Source organism: Kogia breviceps, chromosome 19, assembly GCF_026419965.1.
Source record: "Kogia breviceps isolate mKogBre1 chromosome 19, mKogBre1 haplotype 1, whole genome shotgun sequence".
Taxonomy (NCBI): Eukaryota; Metazoa; Chordata; class Mammalia; order Artiodactyla; family Physeteridae; genus Kogia; species Kogia breviceps.
In genome coordinates, this window is record NC_081328.1 from 7,229,348 (window position 1) to 7,251,252 (window position 21,905).

Below are 21,905 nucleotides of genomic sequence, written 5' to 3' on the forward strand. Positions count from 1 at the left end.
AGCCTTTCTTCCGGGAGCTTTCTCCTTGGCTCTCCTGTTTGCATTCATCAGCGGGTATTGACCACCTGGCAGTACCTGAACCGTCGCCAGCCGGCTGCTTCCCTCTGCAGTGGAGAGAGTTCACTTCCTTCAAACGACCCCCACTGCCCCCGGCCCACACACCGATCGCACAAGTCAGAGCTGGGAAATGCGGCTGGCCTCCTCCTTGTACCCAAATCCTGCTTGCTGTGGGCTGGACTGTGTCTCCCCCCACCCCATTCATGTGCTGAAGCCCGAACCCCAGAACCTTGGAACGGGGTTGTACTGGGAGACATCTTGGTAGAGGACCTATCTTGGAGACGGGGCCTTTAAGGAGATGATTACATTAAAACAAGGACATAAGGGTGGGTCCCAGTCCCATCTGACTGGCGTCCTCTTTTTATAAAGAGGAAGTTTGGACACGCAGAGAGATGGCAGGGGTGCAAGTCAAGGAGAGAGGCCTCAGGAGAAACCAACCCTGCCCACACTTGGCTCTTGACTCCAGCCTCCGAGTTATGAGAAATAAACGCGTGTGGGTTAAGCACCCCTGTGGCTGCCAATGTATTCACCGCAGCCGGAGCAGACACTTGCACTGCTTCTGAGCAGCACATCTACCCACGCACGCTCCCCACTTCCTTGAGCTCCAGCCACTGGGCTGGACTCTCCTTTTCCCACGCCTCCTCCTGCCACTGAGGGCTCGGGGCCCCGCTGCACCGTCTCCCCTCCCACCATCAACTTGCAGGACCTGCCACGGCGTGGTGGCCCCCACATTCCTGCCTGCTGGGTCCTCTGGGCAGGCCCTTAGCAGCCTCCCCACCAGTCCTCCTCCTGCCTAATCCTCCTTCCCTTTGCCTGTTCCCCACAGGCTCCTCCGGACTCAGCACCCTTTTCTCTCTGCTCTGACGCTCTTCCCAGTCTCCCTCCTTCACCCCTCACGGCAGCGCCCACCTCTGTGCTCCTGTCTCCCAAATCCACATGGCCGGCTTCTGCTTTGGGGTCTCTATGTGGACCCTAAGGCGCCTTCCCCAAACCCATCCACTGCTCTCCATCCATCAGGTCTTGGCCCCTCTGCCACCTGAGCTGAGCCCTCCAAGCTCCCGACACTGTAAGCAGAGCAGGAGTTCTAAGCACGTATCTGAAGATGTCCAGTACCTGTTTAAAATCTTTCAGTGGCTCCCCACTGAATAACATCTCAATCATTTAACACGGCCTCCCGGGCTCTGAATAAACTGGTCCTGCTTTTCCCTCCCGCTGAAGTTCCCATCATTCCCCTCTCTCCTCTTATGCTTCAAGCTGTATCCAACTTTGTCAGTTTCTGGAGCATGCCACGTGCGAGGACCCCTCACCTGTCCCCTCTGTGGCTTTGCATTTGCTGTTCCCTGCCTCGTCGGACCCTCTGCTCTCAAGCCCCCACCTCATCTGCCGGCATCCTTCTCAACCTCCGTGTCTTGGCTTCAGTGTCACTTCCAGGCCCATCTTCACCTCCGGCCAGCCTGGCTCGCACACAGTGGGGTCGGAGCTCCCTAGGGATCCAGCACAGCCCTCTTCATATCACCCTGTGACACTGTTCCCTGCTTCCTCTTTAAAGGCTTCTGACTCCAGGATGCCTCCAGCTTAAATATGGCCTAATCTCACTCACTCTACAACACGATTTGCCCTTGCCTTTGTTCTAAGCTTGTTTTAAATCGCATTTTGTGTCATTGTTAAAGAAATACACGCTAAATACCGGACACTTGAAAAACAAAAGCAGAAAGGTTAAAAAAAAGAACAACAACAAAAAAAACCGCACTCAAATCTCCACCAACTGCTCTTAATACTGGGTCTCCCCTTGTAGGCTTTAATTAACATTTGCTCAGCTGTGGAGCTATTTAATTCTTTCCGACACACATGGATCATACTTGTACCTCTCGCTTCCAAGCCAATTTTCTCATAATGATGAACATTTTTTTATGTCAGATAATGTCCTGAAAGTCCTCCACTGTATGCATACACGAAATGGGCTCCTTGGAATCAGAAGCTGATGCAGTTAAAAGCAGGGTCTTCCCAGGTTGGGCAGTTATTTCCAGTTTTTCACTATTACAGACAACACGATGGCAACCACCTTTGAACACGCACATCTGTACTCTGCTCTGATGATTGTCGTACGGTAAATTTCTCAGGGCAGAATCGCCAGGTTAAATTTGGGTGTTCTTAACTCGGGATCTCAACTGCCCTCAAGAAACGCTGTCCTGGGCTTCCCTGGTGGCGCAGTGGTTGAGAGTCCGCCTGCCGATGCGAGGGACTCGGGTTCGTGCCCCGGTCCGGGAAGATCCCACGTGCCGCGGAGCGGCTGGGCCCGTGAGCCGCGGCCGCTGCGCCTGCGCGTCCGGAGCCTGTGCTCCGCAGCGGGAGAGGCCACGACAGTGAGAGGCCCGTGTGCTGCAAAAAAAAAAAAAAAAAAAAAAAGCAGAAACAAGGACCTATTGTATGGCACAGGGAACTATATTGAATATCTTGTAATAACCTACAATGGAAAAGAATCTGAAAAAAATATATATATATATATATAAAACTGAATCACTTTGCTATACTCTTGAAACTAACAACATTGTAAATCAACTATACTTCAATAAAAAGTTGTTTGGGGCTTCCCTGGTGGCGCAATGGTTGGGAGTCCGCCTGCCGATGCAGGGGACGCGGGTTCGTGCCCCGGTCCGGGAAGATCCCACGTGCCGCGGAGCGGCTGGGCCCGTGAGCCATGGCCGCTGCGCCTGCGCATCCGGAGCCTGTGCTCCGCAACGGGGGAGGCCACAACAGTGAGAGGCCAGGGTACCGCAAAAAAAAAGAAAAAAGAAAAGAAAAGAAACGCTGTCCTAGTTTACTCTCCCACCAGCAGGATATGAGAGTTCCTATTTCTCCACACCCTAGAAAAGAATAACAATATGCATTTGGTATCAGCATTCTTTTTTTTTAACCTTTGCCAATTCATCTGGAAAACACACACAATTTTAATTTGCATGGCGTGTCTTTGATTACAGTGAGATTGGACATTTCTCCATATGTTTGTTTTTCTGTTTATATTTCTTTTTGTGTGTGTATGCATTGCCTGTTCATGCCATTTGCCCAAATTTCAAAAAAGGTGGGCTTTTTTCTTACGATGTCTCGTGCTCTTATAGACAGTGGATTAAAAACCATTTGTCTTTTTTACATCCAAGCTGCAAATATTTTTACCAGTTTCTTTTCTTTTCTTTTCTTTCTTTTTTTTTTGTGGTACACGGGCCTCTCACAGTTGTGGCCTCTCCCGTTGCGGAGCACAGGCTCCGGATGCACAGGTTCAGCGGCCGTGGCTCACGGGCCCAGCCGCTCCGCGGCATGTGGGATCCTCCCGGACCGGGGCACGAACCCATGTCCCCTGCATCGGCAGGCGGATTCTCAACCACTGCGCCACCAGGGAAGCCCTTACCAGTTTAATCACGTGATTTTAAAAAATTTTGCCTCTTTAATTTTTCTGTCTGATGTTATGATAAGCTTCTTTATTTTTTTTTATTTTTTTTTTTTTTTATTTTTTTTTTTGCTGTATGCGGGCCTCTCACTATTGTGGCCTCTCCCGTTGCGGAGCACAGGCTCCGGACGCGCAGGCCCAGCGGCCATGGCTCACGGGCTTAGTTGCTCCGCGGCATGTGGGATCTTCCCGGACCAGGGCACGAACCCGTGTCTCCTGCATCGGCAGGCGGATTCTCAACCACTGCGCCACCAGGGAAGCCCGATAAGCTTCTTTAAATATTCTTCCTAGAATCACCCTCCAAATCACACACAGTTTGCAAGTAGAGACGGATGAGGGCTCTAGAGGAGATGCTGTGTGTGATACAAGAGAAAAGACCTCAGCTTATGCCTGAAGTCTGGAAGAAGCATCCAGAAGCCAAATTAAGCCAGAGAATGACTCCCAAGAGCCTTCCAAGTATACCCTCATCACCTCCAGCCCTAGGGGCTGAGTTCAATCAGGTACAAAGAAAGTTCAGCTACGCCCTGCCCACCAGCACAGGGAAAGATGCAAGTTCATTGTCACTGGGGAATCACTCAGCCAGACTAGGGTGAGAGGGGGCTGCTCAGAGGGATCAAGCGACCTAGGACCACCAAGCCAGTAAATAGGGGTCCAGGACAAGAACCCAGGTCTCCTGGCTCCTGGCCCAATGCCCCAGAGGAAAGGACCCACATCCCTGGAAGGAACAGCTGGCCCTAGACTACAGCTTAGAATCTGGATCTTTCCTACTAGGACAGAAGTCACGGGGATCTGGAAGAATCACCGGGGCGTCACTTCCTCAGGCCTTTCGGGTACAGGAAAGGCCTCAGTAGCTGCATCTTCTGACCCTTCTCGGAGGCAGATGCTAAGCCTGCGTCCACATCTGTAAAGTCAGTCCAGCTGTTCCCCCATTCCCTCCTCGGAGCTCAGCACCCCCCTTCCCCACCCCAGGCGGAACCTCTGGTTGGTATCCCTCTTCCATATGCACCTTACACCAGCAAAAGCTCTTTCCAAACAACTGGGCACACAAAAGAAAGCTCAGAGGCCCAACATCAAAAGACAGGGCTCCCCCCGCCCCCGCCCTGTCCCCCTCTTCTTGGAGCTGTCAGGGGACATCAGTGGCAATTGCCCACGCTCAGCCTTCTGCAAAGTATTTTACGGCTTGTTTTCTTTTCTCTTTGTTTTATTTTCTCTGCACAAATGGAAAAATGCATCAGGCAAAGCAGCTCCCATCTGGGTCCCTCGGCTCCACACAGAGTGTCGCCCAGCTCCCAGCCTGTCCCCTGCCCCTTCCTTGGAAAGACACCTTAATCCCTCACGCCTTCCTGTTTATCTCCTGCCTCTCTTGGAGGCAAAAATATTGGGTATTAGTTTCATTATCAGATTTCAAGGCGGGAAGGAAAAGGCAGCTTTGTGAGAACGAAGAGGTCAGCCCGGGAGAGAAGGGAGGGCAAAGGGCAGCACAGCTTATAAGGAGCCCCTCGAGGTGCTGCGTCCCGTCCAGGGGTCTCCCAGCCACCCAGAGGGAGCTGATCTGGCCTGGCCCCCAAGCTCTGTGCCCTCCCCTTCAGCTGTCACGTGGGAATCACCAAGGACACATCACCGTGTGGCTGCATTTCACACCCAGGGGCGAAACGTGGGGCAGGAGAGAGGGAAGGCGAGTTCCCCATCCCCCCAACCAGAAACCTGGCAGGGAAAGGGGCCCAGGAGATGTTCCTCTCCCCTCAAAAGGTCCTCTAAGTCTTCTTTTAACATATGCCTGTCACCACCATTCCTTTAGCATCTATGAACTTCTCTTCTCCCACCAACCTGGACTGTCCAACCCCTAACTACCCCCAGGGAGTTCAAGCGACACACATGCAGGCGCTCTGGCTTCGTGCCAGGTCCTGTGCCACAGGCCGTGACGGAGACAGGGGCTCCCACTCTCCCCGAGGGAGGGGCAGATGAGCACTCCCAGCAGCATCTCTTAGATAAAGTGGGACAGATGCTCCCCTCAGCTGTGTTGGCTCCTGGAGGACAGGGACAGTGTTTGCCCTTAGATCCTCCAGGCCACAGCAGACCTCAATATATTTGCATTATACAAATGAGAGAGAGAGCGCGCAAAAAATAAGAAAGCAAGAGAGAAGATGGATGGGTGGATGGATGAACGGGTGGGTGGGTGGACAGGTTAGGTAGGTAGATAGGTAGAAACGTAGGACAGATGGAAGATTGTGTGGTCTGCCCGCATGACACCCTCCACCAAGGCACAGCCTCGTGGCATTTGTGACATTTTTCTTGTTGCTTTGAACTACTTTCAACTTGTCCTGCTGCCTTAACTCATTGATTTAGCTCCCATCTGCTCAAGCGGACTGCAGGAGAAGAAGCCACATTAGGATGCCCTGGACTCCTCCTGGGACCCCGTACACAACGGAGACTGAATCCGCATCCACTGGTTTGATGCATTTACCAGACACAGATGCTGGCCCTCTCCTGAAAGGCCCGATGAGCTGACCCCCAATCGCCCAGAAAGAATCGGCAGACGTTGCTAGGCCGGATCCTGGCCCTGCCTCTCAGCAACTCGGGTCCTGACTCCGCTAAACTTCACGTGGCTCGGGGGCTCTTGTGGAACAGGACGGGCCTTGGGCGCGATGGGCCCCCTCAGAGCTCTGGGCTTGGTGCAGGGCCCTGCCCACCCTCCCCGCACACAGGATCCATCCTAACGTTCTCCCCTGCCTTCTAGGCCAATTCTTTCAAGAAGGCCACCTAGGTTAGTTCTGTCGCCCAGCAGGGAACTTTAGACATCTATATCTGCAGCCGAACCGCCCCATGTAACTGGCCCACGTTTGCTCCATATGCAGGCTGGGGGCTTTGTAGGCAAGAAACCAGTCCCCAGCCCTGGGCTGCCCGAGTGCCCGCGAAAGCTCAGCTCTCAGACCTACCGTGATCAGAGACGCGTCTCCACAAGTCCAGGCCACCGGGGTGGGTGGGGACACGACGGGAGCTTACAGGGTGGGGGGCAGGGGCCGCTTTCCTCACCAATTCCTTTGCTAATTCGCTCTGTGGCTGCCGGGTGAGGACCACAAGACCTACTCAACCACACACAGAATGTTCAGAACATTCTGGGTGAGGGATTAGAGCAGCGGTTCTGAACCACGGGCAGTTCTGTCCTCCGGCAGACATCTGATGATGTCTCTACAGACATTTTTGGTCGCCACAACTGCTAGAGGAGATGCTACCAGCATCTCGGGGACAGAGACCAGGGAAGCTGCCAAACATCCTCCCAGGCACAGAAGAGCCCATACAACAGAGTTACCCGCCCCAAATGTTAATAGTGCCAAGTTGGAGAAAGCCTGGGTTAGAGAGGTCGTGAATGCCCCCCCCACCTCCCCGCAGGATAGGCAAAGCTTTACACCCTTTGCTGCTGCCTCTACCAGCAAACTCAGCAGCTTCAAATGCTGCCCAGGGAGTGACAGACATTTGTTTCTTCAACAAACACCAGTTGAAGCCTTTAAAAGGGCCAGATTCTGGGAACTCCCTGGCGGCCCAGTGGTTAAGACTCTGCGCTTTTCACCGCGGAGGACGCGCGTTCAATCCCTGGTCGGGGAACTAAGATCCCCCAAGCCGTGCGGGGAGGCCAAAAAAATAAATAAAAATAAACAAAAGGACCAGATTCTGGTGTGTGCGTGCAGGGGATATGGCGGCAGACAAGACAAGACACTTGCCCTCAGGGTGTTTCTGTCTGAGAAGGGAGGTGGACAGCCGTCTGGTAACCACACAGTAGACCTGGAATTTCCAACTGTGCCCAGAGCTGTCGGGACGGGAGGCCGTTCTGCTGGGACCACGTGGACAAGGCAAGGCCTGAGCAGAGAACCAGAGCGCAGACAGATATCCTTGCTGGCCTTGCTCCACCTGCAACATGCAGGTGCGACCGCTAGGAAACCTGTTCAATGCAGATTCTGATTCAGAAGGGCTAGAGCCGGGGCCTGGGGGTCTGCGTTTCTAAAAGGCATCCAGGCACCGCCAATGGGGGTCCACAGACCAGCAGCAAAGGTTGGTGGAATTGGTACTAAATTGAAAAGAAATCAGCTGGAATGGAAGGCACTTTGGAGAGAGAGCCCACGGGGAGGTAAAGGGGAGAGTTTACGGTGGGGCGTACGCGATGGAGCAGTGGGGAGAGGTCTGGTTTCAAAAGAAACTTCTGAAACGATTGGTTCAGAAAAACAAAAATATTTGAGTTATTTTCAAGAGTTTGGGGGCCGTTTGTATTTCCTTTTATTTATTATTTTGCTACTCTACTTTGTATACTGTCTCTAAACACTGTTTATTTAGAAGTTGTTCGACCCTTGTTTATAAATGTTAAGTATTCCGCCCCAGTGGTGGCTTCCCTGAGCCCAGTTTCAGCGTCTAGTGAGATGACCAGGCTGAGATGTCACCGCTCCCCACACATCTGGCTCCCGCCAGCACCTGCGGACACCGAACTGGGCTCTCAGGGGGCTCCTTTTGGGACAGGGGCTGAGGCAGGACCCACCCAAGCATCTCTGGGGCCCCTACCCTTTCGTGTCTTACAAGTGAGCTGGGCATAAGAGAAATGATCGCTCATGTAGAGAAATCTGCAAAACAATCAAATCCCCAACTATAGGTTTCACTTTACTAATGGCAAATCTGGTAGCTCACGGGTTTATTCATTCACTCGGCTGGTGTTTACTGAGCACCTACTACGTTCCAAGCGCCAGGCAAGGCGCTGGAAAAGAACAGTGGGCAGGACAGAGGTGGTCCCCACCCTCGCAGAGATCCCTGGTTTGAAAAAGTCTGGTTAATGCTGCTGTCACTGTCACTTCACTCCAAGGACGACCCCTTCCCTCTGAACATAGGGCTTAAAGGTTGTCACTGGAGACATCAGCTGCCCACATAACGCAGTGGTGACCAGCTGGGGTGAGCCAGATAGACTGGGCGGCCGCTGAGAGACTAGAAGCGTCTCACAGGAGCCATTTGGTTCCAGCCAAGGCTCAAGGGCTTGCAATCACTGGTGGAGCGCCTTGTGCCAACTTCAGTCTGAAATAGTGTTGGAATGCGCCACCTAGACATGGCCAGGAGAGCTGGGCGACTAGCTCGTCTGGAAGAAAAGTCAACGAGTCCACGCTGGGTGCGACAGTGCCCAGGTGAGGCGAGGGTGTTCCATGGGACTCCAGGGAATTCCCAGAGAGAACGCGAGAGGAAAGGCGTGGCACCTCAAGGCATATAAGACGGGGCCCCCAATGACACCCCCCCGACATCGCATGCTTCGGCACGACTGCCTGTTCATCTCTTCATTCAACGGATATTAACAGAGCCCCTTCGATGGGCCAGCCTGAATCGGGAAGCACAGCCGGTACAGGGTTGATATCACTGCATTTCACTCTTTCAAGGCCATGCCCCCCTCTTCCTTCTCTCCACTTCTGGTTTTCAATCCAAGCCACCAATCCCCTCCCAGGTCTGCAACGTGGGGCGCTTCTCCAACATGGGTGCGTAGAATCACCGGGAGTGCCTGCCAAAACAGAGACAGCCGGGCCCCAGGCCCACGGGGTTCGGATTCAGGAGGCTGTAGGTGGGGCTTGAGCACCTGCAGCGCTAACGGAGTCCCCAGACAATGCACATGCTGCCTGTCCCAGGGACACACTTCGAGGACCCCTCGTCCAGAACGTGCAGAGGAGAACAAAGATGTGTGAAGGCAAGGACCTAGAGTCTCACACGTGGGTGTAGTTATGATTACACTCAAAAGGCACACAGCTGATACAACATCACAAGGCTGCAAAGGACGAGAAACAAGAGAACGGGACCCGATTTGGGAGAGCTGGGACCTAAGCGCTAGTCCTGGCTCCACGGCTCATCCGGGTGTGCACCCCCGGAAAGCCTCCGCGTTCTCACTGGAAAACGAGGGCGCTGGGTCTGACGATCTCTCGAGTTCTTTCCTGGCCCTAAAAGTCTATGGCTGCGTGACACCCAGATTCCTGGAGGTAAGGGGCAGATTCTAGGCAGCAGGGAGGCTTTCAGGAGTTCAGGAGGAGTGTGCTGCGGCTGCAAACTAGCGGCAGGTGTGGGACTGAGTGGGGCGGGTGGCAGGCAGGTCAGAGATGGGGCATGATGGAGCCAGAGCCCCGAGGGGTCATCCTGCAGATTTCCACACGTTCAAGGTAGAGATGGTGGGGGCCCTCGGCAGGGGAGCAGCCTTAGAAGCGGACTAGCTGCTAGGAGTGCTGACCGCCTGGTCCAGAAGCACTGGACCTCCAGGGTACTGGATAGAGGAAAGCATTCTGAGGGAGAAGGCGGTCCACTTCGGGGCATGTGCGTTGGGTGGGGGGCTGATGAGGGGACCTTGGTGAAAGGACTTCCGGGAGGGTAGTTGGCAAGAGGGAACCTCCCTGGGGGGTGGCCAAGAGCCCCCCCTGCAGCCAAGTCCTCACAGGGAGGGGCCCATCGACCTCTCTGGAAGTCTCTTTGATGGCACCTCCTCTTGGGAGACAGAAGGCCTGCAAAGCCACAACACTTTTTTGTTTGTTTGTTTTAAGCTCCAACTTGAAAACAAAATCTCTGACTCCAGACCAGAAACAGAATGGACGAGAGGTGGATCAAGGTGGTAGGAAAAACGAAAAGGAAAGAAAAACTGCGAAATGCTTTCAAACCCCAGTCCCCGGTGTCCGTCCAGGAGGCTGGAGTTCCTAGCAGCCAAGGAAGGCTTTAGATGGTTCCTGATAAAGTCCCGGGAGAGAAGTGGCCTGTGTTTGTCAAGGGCTTAGAGAGCTTTAGCCGAGCCTGCACACAAAGGGACCCTCTGTCAACAGTCCTTCAGGCCACTAATAGGGCTGAACAAACACCAGGGTAACAAGCTCTTCACACCTGTGGGGCTCGGGAAAGTCCCGGCCCCTTTGTCAAGGCAGCAGACAAAAGAGCTGCTGGGAGCTGTCGTCCCCACCCAGCCAGACCCTCCTGGGCTTCTGGAGCGGGGCCTGGGGCGGGAGCTGGGGGCGGGGTGGGGGGTGGGGAGGGGGAGCGGACTACATCTGAGGTCTGCGAGCAGAAATGTGAACTCCAGTCGGGCAGCCAGCGGGACGGGGCGGATGCACAGGATCCCCGTGCACGGACTGATGGTGAGCGGACGGGAGGGGGCGTTTCGTGGGCCGGGCTGGGGCCACGGCGGGATGGGGGGGTCGCAGGGTGAGAGGCCTGGTGGCTTTCTCCCCCGAGGTCTGTGCAGGCGACCGGCCCCTCCCGAGGGGACCGCACAGGGCCGTCCCCCGAATCAGCTTGACCTCTCCGTCATTTTTTCCACTGACTTTTTTTTCTCTGTAAACATCGTAGCTGTTTCTCTCCGCTGCCCTTTTTTGGCCGCTGCACCTCCCCCGAAGGCTTTGAAACGATCCCTACCGAGGTCTCCCAGGCTTTTCGCTGCTGCCCGGGGATAACTCAGGGCTCCTGCCGCACAAACATCCTTCTCGCGGTGGAGGAAATGCCGGGGACGCTTTGGTGAGCCGGGAGGAGACGTCTCAGTTCTTTGTCTGCAGCCCAGTTCCTCACATCCTCCCTTCCCAAGGCCCCGCCCCGGGCCGCTCCCTCAGGGACCTGAGCCCCGGCCCACTGTGGGGCCTTTCCAACCCCAGTCACCCCACCCCCAACCCCAGATCCCTTTCCATTCCAATCCTCCTCGCACCTTGTCACTACCCTGTTCTGGAACCTTCCGCGGCCACCCACTGACTATAAGATGCCAGCTCCCTTGCCCTCAGGGGTATTGGTTTCCAAAGAAAGCTCCAGAGACTAAGAGTCTTGCTTCTCCCTTCTAACAGGGCCGGCCCTGCATGAACACCTCACCGCCACAGCCCTGGCCATGCCCAAGATCCACCAGCCCAGTAGGGAAAGGAGATGTCATCCTCCGAAGGGCTGCTGGGGGCTTCCAAGTTTTACTCGTTTACCCTCTTGTCGCAGAAGACATGAGAAAAACGAGGCCCCAACAGGCAGAGGGACCTTGCCAAGGACCTGGAACTCGTTAGGGCAACTCTTTCCAGAACTCCAGTGCTGTGAGGTGGCACGGCCGTGGGCAGAAAGGAGCCCAAACTCCGTGGTTGCTGGAATTCATTCCCCAAGGCCGAGACTTTTCAAAGGCGAAGAGGGTGAGCAAAACTCCCCCAGCAGCTCTGCTTGCTGCACGAGATTCTCTTTCCTTGTGGCCTCCCCATCCTGCCCAGATGCCTGTCGGGCAGCACGGAGGCTGCCTTCCAACCCGTGTTCCCCAGAGGTGGTGTACACCGTCCCGGTACTTTATTAATCAGACATATGAGGGCTGATTTGCCGGCCGCGCCAGCCAAGCCTGGCCCCTGCTCCTCGGGGTCATTTCCCAGCTGTAATGGGTCCCCATCGCCGAGTCTGGCACAGGCCAGGCTGCAGACTCCAGCGGCTGGCAGCAAGGCGGTTTAATGACTTGCGGCCGACTCTGTTCCCCTGACAGCAGGCAGGGAAACACGCGATTCCCGTATACCTTTCCCACTTCCTTCCCCCGCCGAGCCACGGCCGTGCACTTCCCTGCTGGACCGGTTACCGAATTCAACTCTGCAGTTCACTTTGACTTGGGCTGGAAGCTCTGGAGACCAGCCTTGGCTGCAGCCGCCACTGCTCCCAGGGATGCGACACGGCACGTGTTGAGCCCAAGAGATGGAGGTTCCGGTTCGTGGATGGATGGGGACAGGCCGAAGCCGGGGTCCCCGTGGGCTCCTTCTGGTCAGCACAAACGTGACTTCTCATTTCCTAAAGCACTCTCCAACGAGGGCGGCCACGTTTAGCAAATAAAAACACAGGACGCCCAGTGCGACTGGAATTTCAACAAAAGCCCTTTTGAGTGAAAGTCTGCGCCAAGCATTGCAGGGTGGTCCTGTCCCTGTCACCTTCCGGATCACCATCAAACTTGTGCTTTGCCCAAGATGTGTGATTCGGCACAACAGCTTTTTTTTTTTTTCTTTTGTGCGAGGTGGGCCTCTCACTGCCGTGGCCTCTCCGGTCGCGGAGCGCAGGCTCCGGACGCGCAGGCGCAGCGGCCACGGCTCACGGGCCCAGCCGCTCCGCGGCACGTGGGATCCTCCCGGACCGGGGCACGAACCCGCGTCCCCTGCGTCGGCAGGCGGACTCTCAACCGCTGCGCCACCAGGGAAGCCTCGGCACAACAGCTTTTTATCAAAGGTAGCTCTGGTCTTCTTGGCACCTGAAAATCCCAGAAGAGGTTAAGAGGGTCCCTCAATTCATCAGCAGCAGGAGGGAGGGGGGCTGTTCGGGCTTTTCCGAACTCCAAGGGTTGTCTGATGCTCCAGTTCCTGTGTGGTCTGTGCCAGCCTGTCCTGCCCTAACCACTTCTCTTTCTCCATCAGCTCCATGAGAACTGAAATCCCCTGCCTGAGACCACGTGGAGATGTGAGAGAAGGGAAAGACCCTGCCCATCTGAACCCCGACCAGGGTTCTTGGCCTCCTAAACCAATAGAATTTTTGATAAGAAGCCAGACAAGAAATTCAGGCAAGGCATAGCACAGGGAGATCAGCTCGGTGCTTTGTGACCACCTAGAGGGGTGGGATAGGGAGGGTGGGAGGGAGACGCAAGAGGGAGGAGATATGGGGGTATATGTATACGTACAGCTGATTCACTTTGTTATAAAGCAGAAACTAACACACCATTGTAGAGCAATTATACTCCAATAAAGATGTTAAAAAAAAAAAAAAAGAAATTCAGGCAAGGCTTTCTTGGGACTCATGCGGCACCACAAGGGATCGAAAACAAGTAACAAGTGGCCCTGCCCAAGGGGGAGGGCAGGCCAGTTCCTCATATGGGGTGAGGGTGGGGATGGGCCCAGGGGTCGGGTCAGAGGGGTGGCTTACGTAGCCTGCCCATCCCTTTGGGGGTGCTGTGTGGAGGGGGGCCTGTGCAGTGCCCTGCTTTTGCTCCCCACTCTACAGAAGTGGCAGTTGGGTTCTTTTGGTCTTTTTGTATCTTACTGTCCATAATTTGCCCCAGCTGTGCATCTGTGCAGTTATTTTTAGTTCCTTATAGTTTCTTTGTATTTTGTTGCTTGAGGAGTCCAGATGCAAGCACTGCGGCAAAGGGTCGCAGGTCCCAGGTCCCAGGTCCCCAGCTGTCTCATGATGACCCAGAAAGTGTTCTCGGTGGACACCACCACCAATGCTGAGCAGACAGGCCACCGCCCTGTCCCCACCAGGCTCTCCAGGGGCCCGGCGGTCCCCACAATATCATATGCAAAGATCCCACGCGGAATCTCGCCACCGTCCAGGGAAAAACAGGAGGAGGAAGGCAGTTACGATCCGAATGGCCCAGACTCTTTACCCAAAAAAGTCCATCTGCATCAGGACATGCTTTGTGGTAGAACCGATTAAACTTCTGGACCCCAATTCTGAATCCAGTTATTTTAATCAAACCAGTGGGTATAATTTGTTTAGACACCAGTCAAGAGTTGATGAGATCACAATTCAAGACTCTGAATAAACACCAGGTCACTGGAGAATGTAGGTGGCCTGCCACAGGACAGAGGGAGTGACAGGGAACAGCTGATTCCCGCTGACCTCGCATGGGCCGCCCCCAGGAGGGACTGAGCTTGCCGTTTCAAGGCAAGTAGAGGCATTCAAGTAGAGGGACGCAGTACAGGAGACCCTGGCTCCAAGGAGGAGGGCGAACCAGGTAAAGTCCCTTCCAACTCAGCAACCCTAAACAGTTGTGGAGACACAGTTCCACCTCTGGGCTTGGGAGATCCTTCCAGGTTTGAGGCTCCAACTGGACTTGTTAACATTCTTATGTGCGAGTTAGTGGAAGGGGTGTCCTGAGAAATCCTCCAGTCTGTAAGTGATCCTGAGTCAGAAGGAGACAGCAGAAGAACTTCCAGTAAACGTGGGGGATTTATTTGCAGAAAACAAATCCACATGGTCCTTCTGGAATGAGGTCCCACGTTTATCAGCTATAGCTACGGAAAACAGCCAGGGGACGGCGGCCGCCTCTCCCTCATGGACAGATGACGGATCCGCAGCTGAGCATCTTCTGAAAGGGCTCTTGGATCAGCACAGTGACAGCAGGACAGCAATGGCTTAGCTAAAAACCGGCCACTCTTTCGGGGTTTGCAAGGCTTTAGGGCAGACCGATCTTCTGTAGAAATGCACCAATGCAGCTGTATGCAGCTGGCACCTCTGTGACGGCTGGTGCCAGGAAGTTCCGGTTGCTGAGCATTTTAAACATCTCCCCTGGATTTGGGAATAATCCATCCCAGTGGCTTGCTGGCTCTGTCATGCTGAGGCTCCCAAGCAGGGATCACACAAGAGACTGGCCCTTACAGGAAAAGGGAGGGTCCTGTGATAAGTGAGGCCCTTTGCTCTCCTCCTCCAAATTGTTTCCAGCGCCAATAGTGTGGCCGAATGCCTAGCTCACTAACAAGCAGAGAGGTTCTGCTGCACTGCTCTGTCTCAGCACCCAGGGGGCATGGCTGCTGAGGGTCCCCCGGATGCGTCGGAAACCCCGTGGGAGCTCCAGCCCCGCTAACCAGCAGGGTCCAGGAGGCAGGAGGTGGCTGAACTCTCTTTTGCCGCCTGGCTTCAGGACTGAGTCCCACAGCGTTAACATAAAAGGCTGTCCCCTCCTTCAGGCCTCACCCCCAAGTGGGCAGGAACGAGGGTGCTAGAGCACTGACGTGTCCAGAAGGGGTGAGGGACCCCTGGGGGCTCCAGAGAACAAATGCCAGGCCACGGCCTGAAGGATGAGGTGTGCAGGCAGAGGGGAGCAGGGGGCAGGAGGCAGGAGTTGAGGGCAGTACTCAAAGTACTCCAGGCTTCCACCTGGCCATCGAGAAGCACTTTGGCCACTTCGACAGAGACAGGGGAGTCGCCTGGAGCTGTGTCTATGCACCAAAGTAGCACCGGACACCACACCGACGCTGCCGTGACTCTTCCCAACCTCCCCCGAGGCAGGGTCACGAAGTCCCGCCTGGTACCTTACTCAGCTGTGTCCCCCTTACTTCCTCATCCTTGGAGCAGCAGCACTGCCCTCAAGGCATGCCATGGAGGTGAGGGATTCGCGTGCAGGGCTGTGGAGGCCTCAGGCCCCAGCCCTAGAAAGCCCAAGCTGCCCGACTAGTGACTTCAGAAACCATCTCCCTGAAAAAGGTGACCCTCTTACACTGTTGGTGGGCGTGTAAATTGGTGCAGCCACTGTGGAAAACAGTATGGAGGGTCCTCGAGAAACTAAAAATTGAGTTGCCATATGATCCAGCAATCCCACTCCTGGGCATATACCCAGACAAAACTATAATTCGCAAAGATACATGCACCCCTATGTTCACAGCAGCCCTATTTACAATAGCCAAGCCATGGAAACAATCTAAGTGTCCATCGACAGATGAATGGATAAAGAAGATGTGTGTATACACAATGGAATATTACTCAGCCATCAAAAACAATGAACTAATGCCATTTGCAGCAACATAGATGGACCTAGAGATTATCAGAGTAAACAAAGTAAATCAGAAAGAGAAAGACAAATACCGTATAAGATCACTTATATGTGGAATCTGAAATATGACACAAACGAACTTATTCACAAAACAGAAACAGACTCAGAGACATAGAGAACAGACTTGTGGTTGCCAAGGGAGAGGGAGGTGGGGGAGGGAAGAACGGGGAGGTTGGGTTTAGCAGATGCAAACTATTATATACAGGATGGATACACAACAAGGTCCTACTGTGTAGCACAGGGAACTATATTCAATATCCCGTGATAAAACACAGTGGAAAAGAATATAAAAAGGAATGTATATATATGTATAACGGAACCACTTTGCTGTAGAGCAGAAATTCACACAACGTTGTAAATCCACTATACTTCAATAAAATTTTTTTAAAAAGAAAGAAACCATCTCTTGACCCCCCTCCCTCTCCACGGGAGGCGCGGCTGGAAAGCTAGCACAAACCTACTTGCTCTTCAGAACGCCCCACAATGTACAAAAGGAAGTCATGAGATTAAAAAGTGAAGGACTAGGTCCCTGATCTTACATACTTTATCCACCTGACATCTCACAAAGAGCACATGAGTCAGGCCCTCTCATGCCCATTTTACAGGTGAGGACGTCGAGGCTCCAGGCTGAGCCCCCCAGGGCTCCCAGAGGGGAACTGGAAGGGAACTCTGAATGGCTCCAGCTCAGAATCCTGGCATCGTCCTGCTTTCCCAGCTGCAAACGGTGGGGTTTAGCTCTGCCCCCTGGACCTCCACCAGTGACTTGATTGGCTTTGTAACCAGAAGAGAACTATTTAAGGCGCAAGCTGGGCTGGGCAGGGGTTGTTTAATGACGACAGTTCCCCTCAGGTAAAGTCTTTTGATGTTTTTTCTTACCTTAAAATTAGGGGGTTTGGAAACCAGACAGGTTTCTTGTACAAGTGGGAGGCGAACCTGCATGTAAACGCCCCACATTTCTTGGCCCTGGTGCTTCTGGCTGCTTTGGATTTGGCTAATTCCCCAGGCGTCCTCTGTAATTCCAAAGTAATGTGGCTTTAATTGTACCCAAAGCGGGGCATTCTTCCTTTATTGTGCAGTAAATTTCCCTCCAGAGTTCGGATTTCATGCGCCTGCTCCAGCCGGGGAGCCCGGCGTCCCCTCGGCCCCCGGGGAGAAGCCGCTGTCCTCACGCAGGCCCCCTCATCCTGGCCACCAGCCCTTCTCCTGCCTCAGCTGAGCCGGGGGCCGGAGGCGGCCTGGGGGGGGCTGTCAGACCCCCGGCAGGGACACACCGGCAGGGAGGCAGGGACACTGGTCTGTGGTTCTGTCTGGAAAACGAATTAACTAACAAATGCAAACAAGCTGCCACTCCGGGATTCGTGTTAGGCCGGGTCGAGACTGGGTTTCATCCGTTTGTCTCATCAGCACGGAGGCCGGAGCTCGGGGTGCTAGGAAGGGGCTCGGGGTCTGCTCAAATCTTCCACACGGACCACCTGGCCCAGACGCCTGCATCCTTCGCGGCCAGCTTTGCCCGTCTGTAATGAACAGTACTTAGGAGCGTCCCCTTATCAGATGAGATAAGGCTCATAAAACACGGCGAGGTGCAGGAGCTCAAATCCCGTCTGTCTCACGCGAGCACGTGTATTTGACAGTGGGCATGTCTGTCAAGCGCTCTGTCTCAGTTTCCTTACCTGGATGAGGGCAGTAACGGTGCCCACCTGTCAACAGCAGCTAACACAGAGGCCCCAGTAACTGAAGTTACCATGATCGTTCTGATAAACTGTTCCAGGCAGCCATAAAAGATCTGGATGCAGGGACACAGGTGAAGAGATGGTCAGAGCCCTGGGTGGCTTCCTCAAGGGGACACAGAAACAAAAGCAGAAAGCAATATGCTCACAAATGGGGGTCACCTCAGGGGAGACCCTGTCCCTCGAGAAGCAAGGCCGGCTCTTCTCCAAGGGCCCTTGCGGTTTAAGATATGACTGTTCTAGCAGTGGCCTGACGTGGTTTGTGCCCAGAGTTTGAAGGGATTCTCACTGTGACCATCTTTCCTCTCCAGAACCCAAACGATCTAGAACAGAGTCAAGAACAATACAAAAGGTAAAAAAAAAAACAAATCTCTGAGCAGCCAAAACAGTGGTCACCACTTTTCTCCGCTAAGAAGGATGCTCTTTAGTTCCGGAAGGTCCCATCTCCAGATTCTTCTCTCTCTCTGTTTACACGGAATTCTATCACAGCAAGAAGAAGAGAGAGCTGGAGTTCGGCAGGGGGTGGAAGACAGAACAACAGGTAAGGTAAGAACCCGAAGCAGCATGAGGTGTGAGGGCAAGAGAGGGGGCTGCGGTATAGATGTACCACACCTTCCTTATCCGTTCATCTGTGGATCGGCACTTAGGTCGCTTGCATGTCTTGGCTATTGTAAATAGTGCTATGAACACTGGCGCGTACGTATCTTTTCGAATTAGAGTTTTCTCCAGACACATGGCCAGGAGTGGAACTGCAGGATCATATGGCAGCTCTAGTTTTCGTTTTGTTAAGGCACCTCCATTCTGTTCTCCACAGTGGCTGCACCAACTTTATATTCTCACCAGCAGTCTCATCCTTTACATATCGATTCTGCTTATTATATCATCTTACAGCACATACATGCTTTGCATATTCATTCATTTACTATGTTTCCCACATCTAAAAGGTAAGCTCCATGAGGACAGGGACTTTTTTTTTTCCTTTTTCGTTCACCGAGGTATCCCCAGGGCCTAGAACACAGTGCCTGGTACAGAGTCGACACACAGCCATATTTGTCAAGTCAATAACGAATGGATGGATGGATGGATGGATGGGCCCCAGAGACAGGTCAACCCTCTCTCCCACCCCTTGGAATGACTTCCTTTTCCAAACACTCCCCAAGTCTTTAAACCTCCAGCCCCCACTATCTCCTTCCTCACCTCCTGCTTCTCAGAGGAGACGGAAGCAGGGACTCTCACAAGCCGCTGCCCCCAACCTGGAAGCCCCCCCATCGGGGCCGACACCCTCCCTCCTCCCGCTGTGTCAAGCCAGTCACTGCGTTCCGGACCCTAACCCTCGGTGCCTCTGCAGGAAACACACGCCATCACGAGTCCCTTCTCTCTCAGATACTCAGCCTCTCCCTTCTGTCCGCCCCGTCCTCCGATCCTCCTGGCAATGATGCTCACATCCCTCCCCCTCGAAAGCCCTCCCTCCAGCCCACATCTCCCCGCAGCCGCCCTCCCTCTGTGGCCTTCGCAGCTCAGCTCACCAGCGCTTCACCTCCCTCTCACTCTCCGTCGATACTGCAAATGCAATCGATGTTTCCATCTCTCCTATTCGACCTCTCAGCAGTTTTTGTGTTTGTTTTTTTGTTTTTGTTTCTGTCTTTGTTTTGGCATGTGGGATCCTAGTTCCCCGACCCGGGGATCGAACCCATGCCCCTCACGGTGGAAGCGCAGAGTCTTAACAGGGGATGCCGGGGAAGTCCCGATCTCTCAGCAGTTTTGACAGCCCTCGCCACGTCTCCCCTGCAACCCTCTCCTTCCTGGATGTTCACGGCAGCATCCACGCCTGGCTTTTCTCCTCCTCGACCTGTCTCCCTTCCAGGCTCGCCCTGAGTCAAAGCTGGAGCTCTTCCAGGAGAAGTGGGCCTTCTCTCCTCTCACCTGACTACTCTATCTCCCTTGATAATTTCGCCCAACTCAATGATCACCTTCTTGGAGAGACAGCTCCCAGATTTATAGTTCTGGTCCAGAAATCTTTGAGCGTCAGATACGTATATCCAACTCTATACCCCGCATCTCGGACCTCTTAAAGGCAATTCACACTCAGCGTGGTCCAAGAGTGAAGTCTTCACATTCCCTCCCAAATCCAGTTGTCTTCCAAGACACAATGCCGTCATCCACCCACCAAGGCAAGCAAGACACGTAGGAGGCACCTTTGTCACCGTCCGTTTCCTCAACGCATGGTCTAATCCATCACCAAGTCCTGGTTACTTTTGAATTCCCAAATCTCCCCCAGATCCCCTCTGCTTCGCTCCTTAGCCCAAGTCACCATCCTCCTTGACCTGCCCGGGGTCGTGAATTGGGGCTTTAAAGCCGCCTGGGAGCTGGTGTGGGGTTACGAATTCTCAGGAGAGACCATCTTCCCCCTCCATCCAACGAAAAGGTCAAAACAGCCTGGTCTCCTGGGCTCTCCCCCTCTGCACCGCAGGCCTGTGTCTCGTGGGCCTTTACACAGAGAGTGTAGCCCTACAGGGTCTGAGCTCCACGTGCATCTCCTGTTAGACCCCCTGCCTGCATCTCTGGTCCCGAGCCCCGGGGAGCCGAGGCTCCAGGTCACAAGGGTTTGACCTACACCTTCCATCCAGAGACAGCTCTGTACTCACCTCCGAGATTCCACTCTCACTCTGTGGGCCTCAGCAGATGCTTTTATTCGCTTGCCAGCTCAGTGGTGCAATTTATTTTATTTTATTTTTTTAAGTTTGTGCTTTCGTTTGTTCCTTTAAAAAATATTCCGTCCTGTACTTGTTTCCGTCGCCTTCAGAGGCAGGGTGTCCGTTTCCACCATATGCAGTGCAGATACGCCGACGGACAGGATGCCACCCCGTGTCCGGCGAGGACCTTCCCTTTCCTGGTGACCCAGAGCACACACAGTCCGCCCCGCCGGACGGATCTTTTAAGAAGCGCCACCTCTCCTAGACGCCTAACACGCTGATGTTACAACCCGCTAGCGCATCATGAGATGGGCTTAGTGGGTTGTGGGACAGGGTTACAAGAACAAAAGCGAATAGAAAATATCAGAGTGGAGTGCTCATAGCCAGCGTTCACTAAAGTTTTATTTTGGATGGACGGGGGGATGGATGGATAGAGGTACTGGGTCATGGTTCACATGGTAAATGTATTTTTACTGTGTGTCACAGTCCAAAAATGTTTCATTTAAATTCCATTGGATGTGGTTATGCTTAGTCTGTGAGGACGAGGGCCGTGTTTTCCTTCTTTCCTATTCTCCTGCCGGACATAGAAGCAGGCTGGGCTCATTGCAGACTCTTGGCAAACACAGAGAGGCATGGGACTGAGTGAGTTTCTGGACAGAGCAAGGGAATCACTGGGAAACTGATGCCCTGAGGTGTAACATGGACCGTTTCTCTTGGAACTGCAATCTGCTCGGTTCCAGAAAGCCTTGCACCTGGACCTTGCCAGGTGAAGGCCAAGTCCAACCTTGCAACAGCTTCAGCTTTGATGCCAAAGCCCGGGTTCAGTGCAAACTGAACCGTGGGGAGGCTGATACACGTGGGCACGGGTGGCAGATCTGAGAGGTCGGGGCTGCCCATGGGGGCGGGGGCCCTCTGCCCCCATCCTGCTCACTTCTCACCCCCGCGGCGTCAGGCCTGGGCTCCTGCCACCCCGCTTCCTCCTGCGCCCACCGCCTGACCGACGGGTCTGTGGTGGCTCTTTTATCAGGCCTCTCGTCTGATCAGAAACCTGCCCGGTTCCACAGAACCTAAGGGACAAGTCTGGACTCCTTAGCGCGGCGCTCGAGGCTCCTCGCCACCTCCCCGATCCCGGTGTCACCCCCACGACTCCCCTCCACTGCGAGACGGGGGCCAGCGCCGCCCACCCCACTTACTCCCTCTGAAGACCCCTCCCTCTGACTGAACCTCCTCCTCTGTGATGGCCCCAGACTTGACCCGGAGCAGCCGCTCAAACTCCTCCACCACATGCCACATGAAGAAACAGGACAGTCAGGTCCCGGAGGGGGCTGGAGCGCCGGACGCGTCTGTCCATCCCAGGGAGGCCAGCCGGGGCTCCCAGCCACCTGCCGCCTGGGGCGCACCTGGTGGGAAACTCAACCCTCCAGGGTTCCTGGCTCTTTAACCTCTTCAAGACCGTCCTCAAGCCCCCAGCT

At 54.2% G+C, this 21,905-nt stretch overlaps 1 protein-coding gene across 4 annotated transcripts in view; it reads right to left on the bottom strand.

Moving 5' to 3' along the window:
* NTN1 (netrin 1) overlaps nucleotides 1-21,905 on the bottom strand; it is a 207,256-nt gene that overhangs the window by 66,834 nt on the left and 118,517 nt on the right. The gene's annotated exons all lie outside the window — the stretch shown is intronic.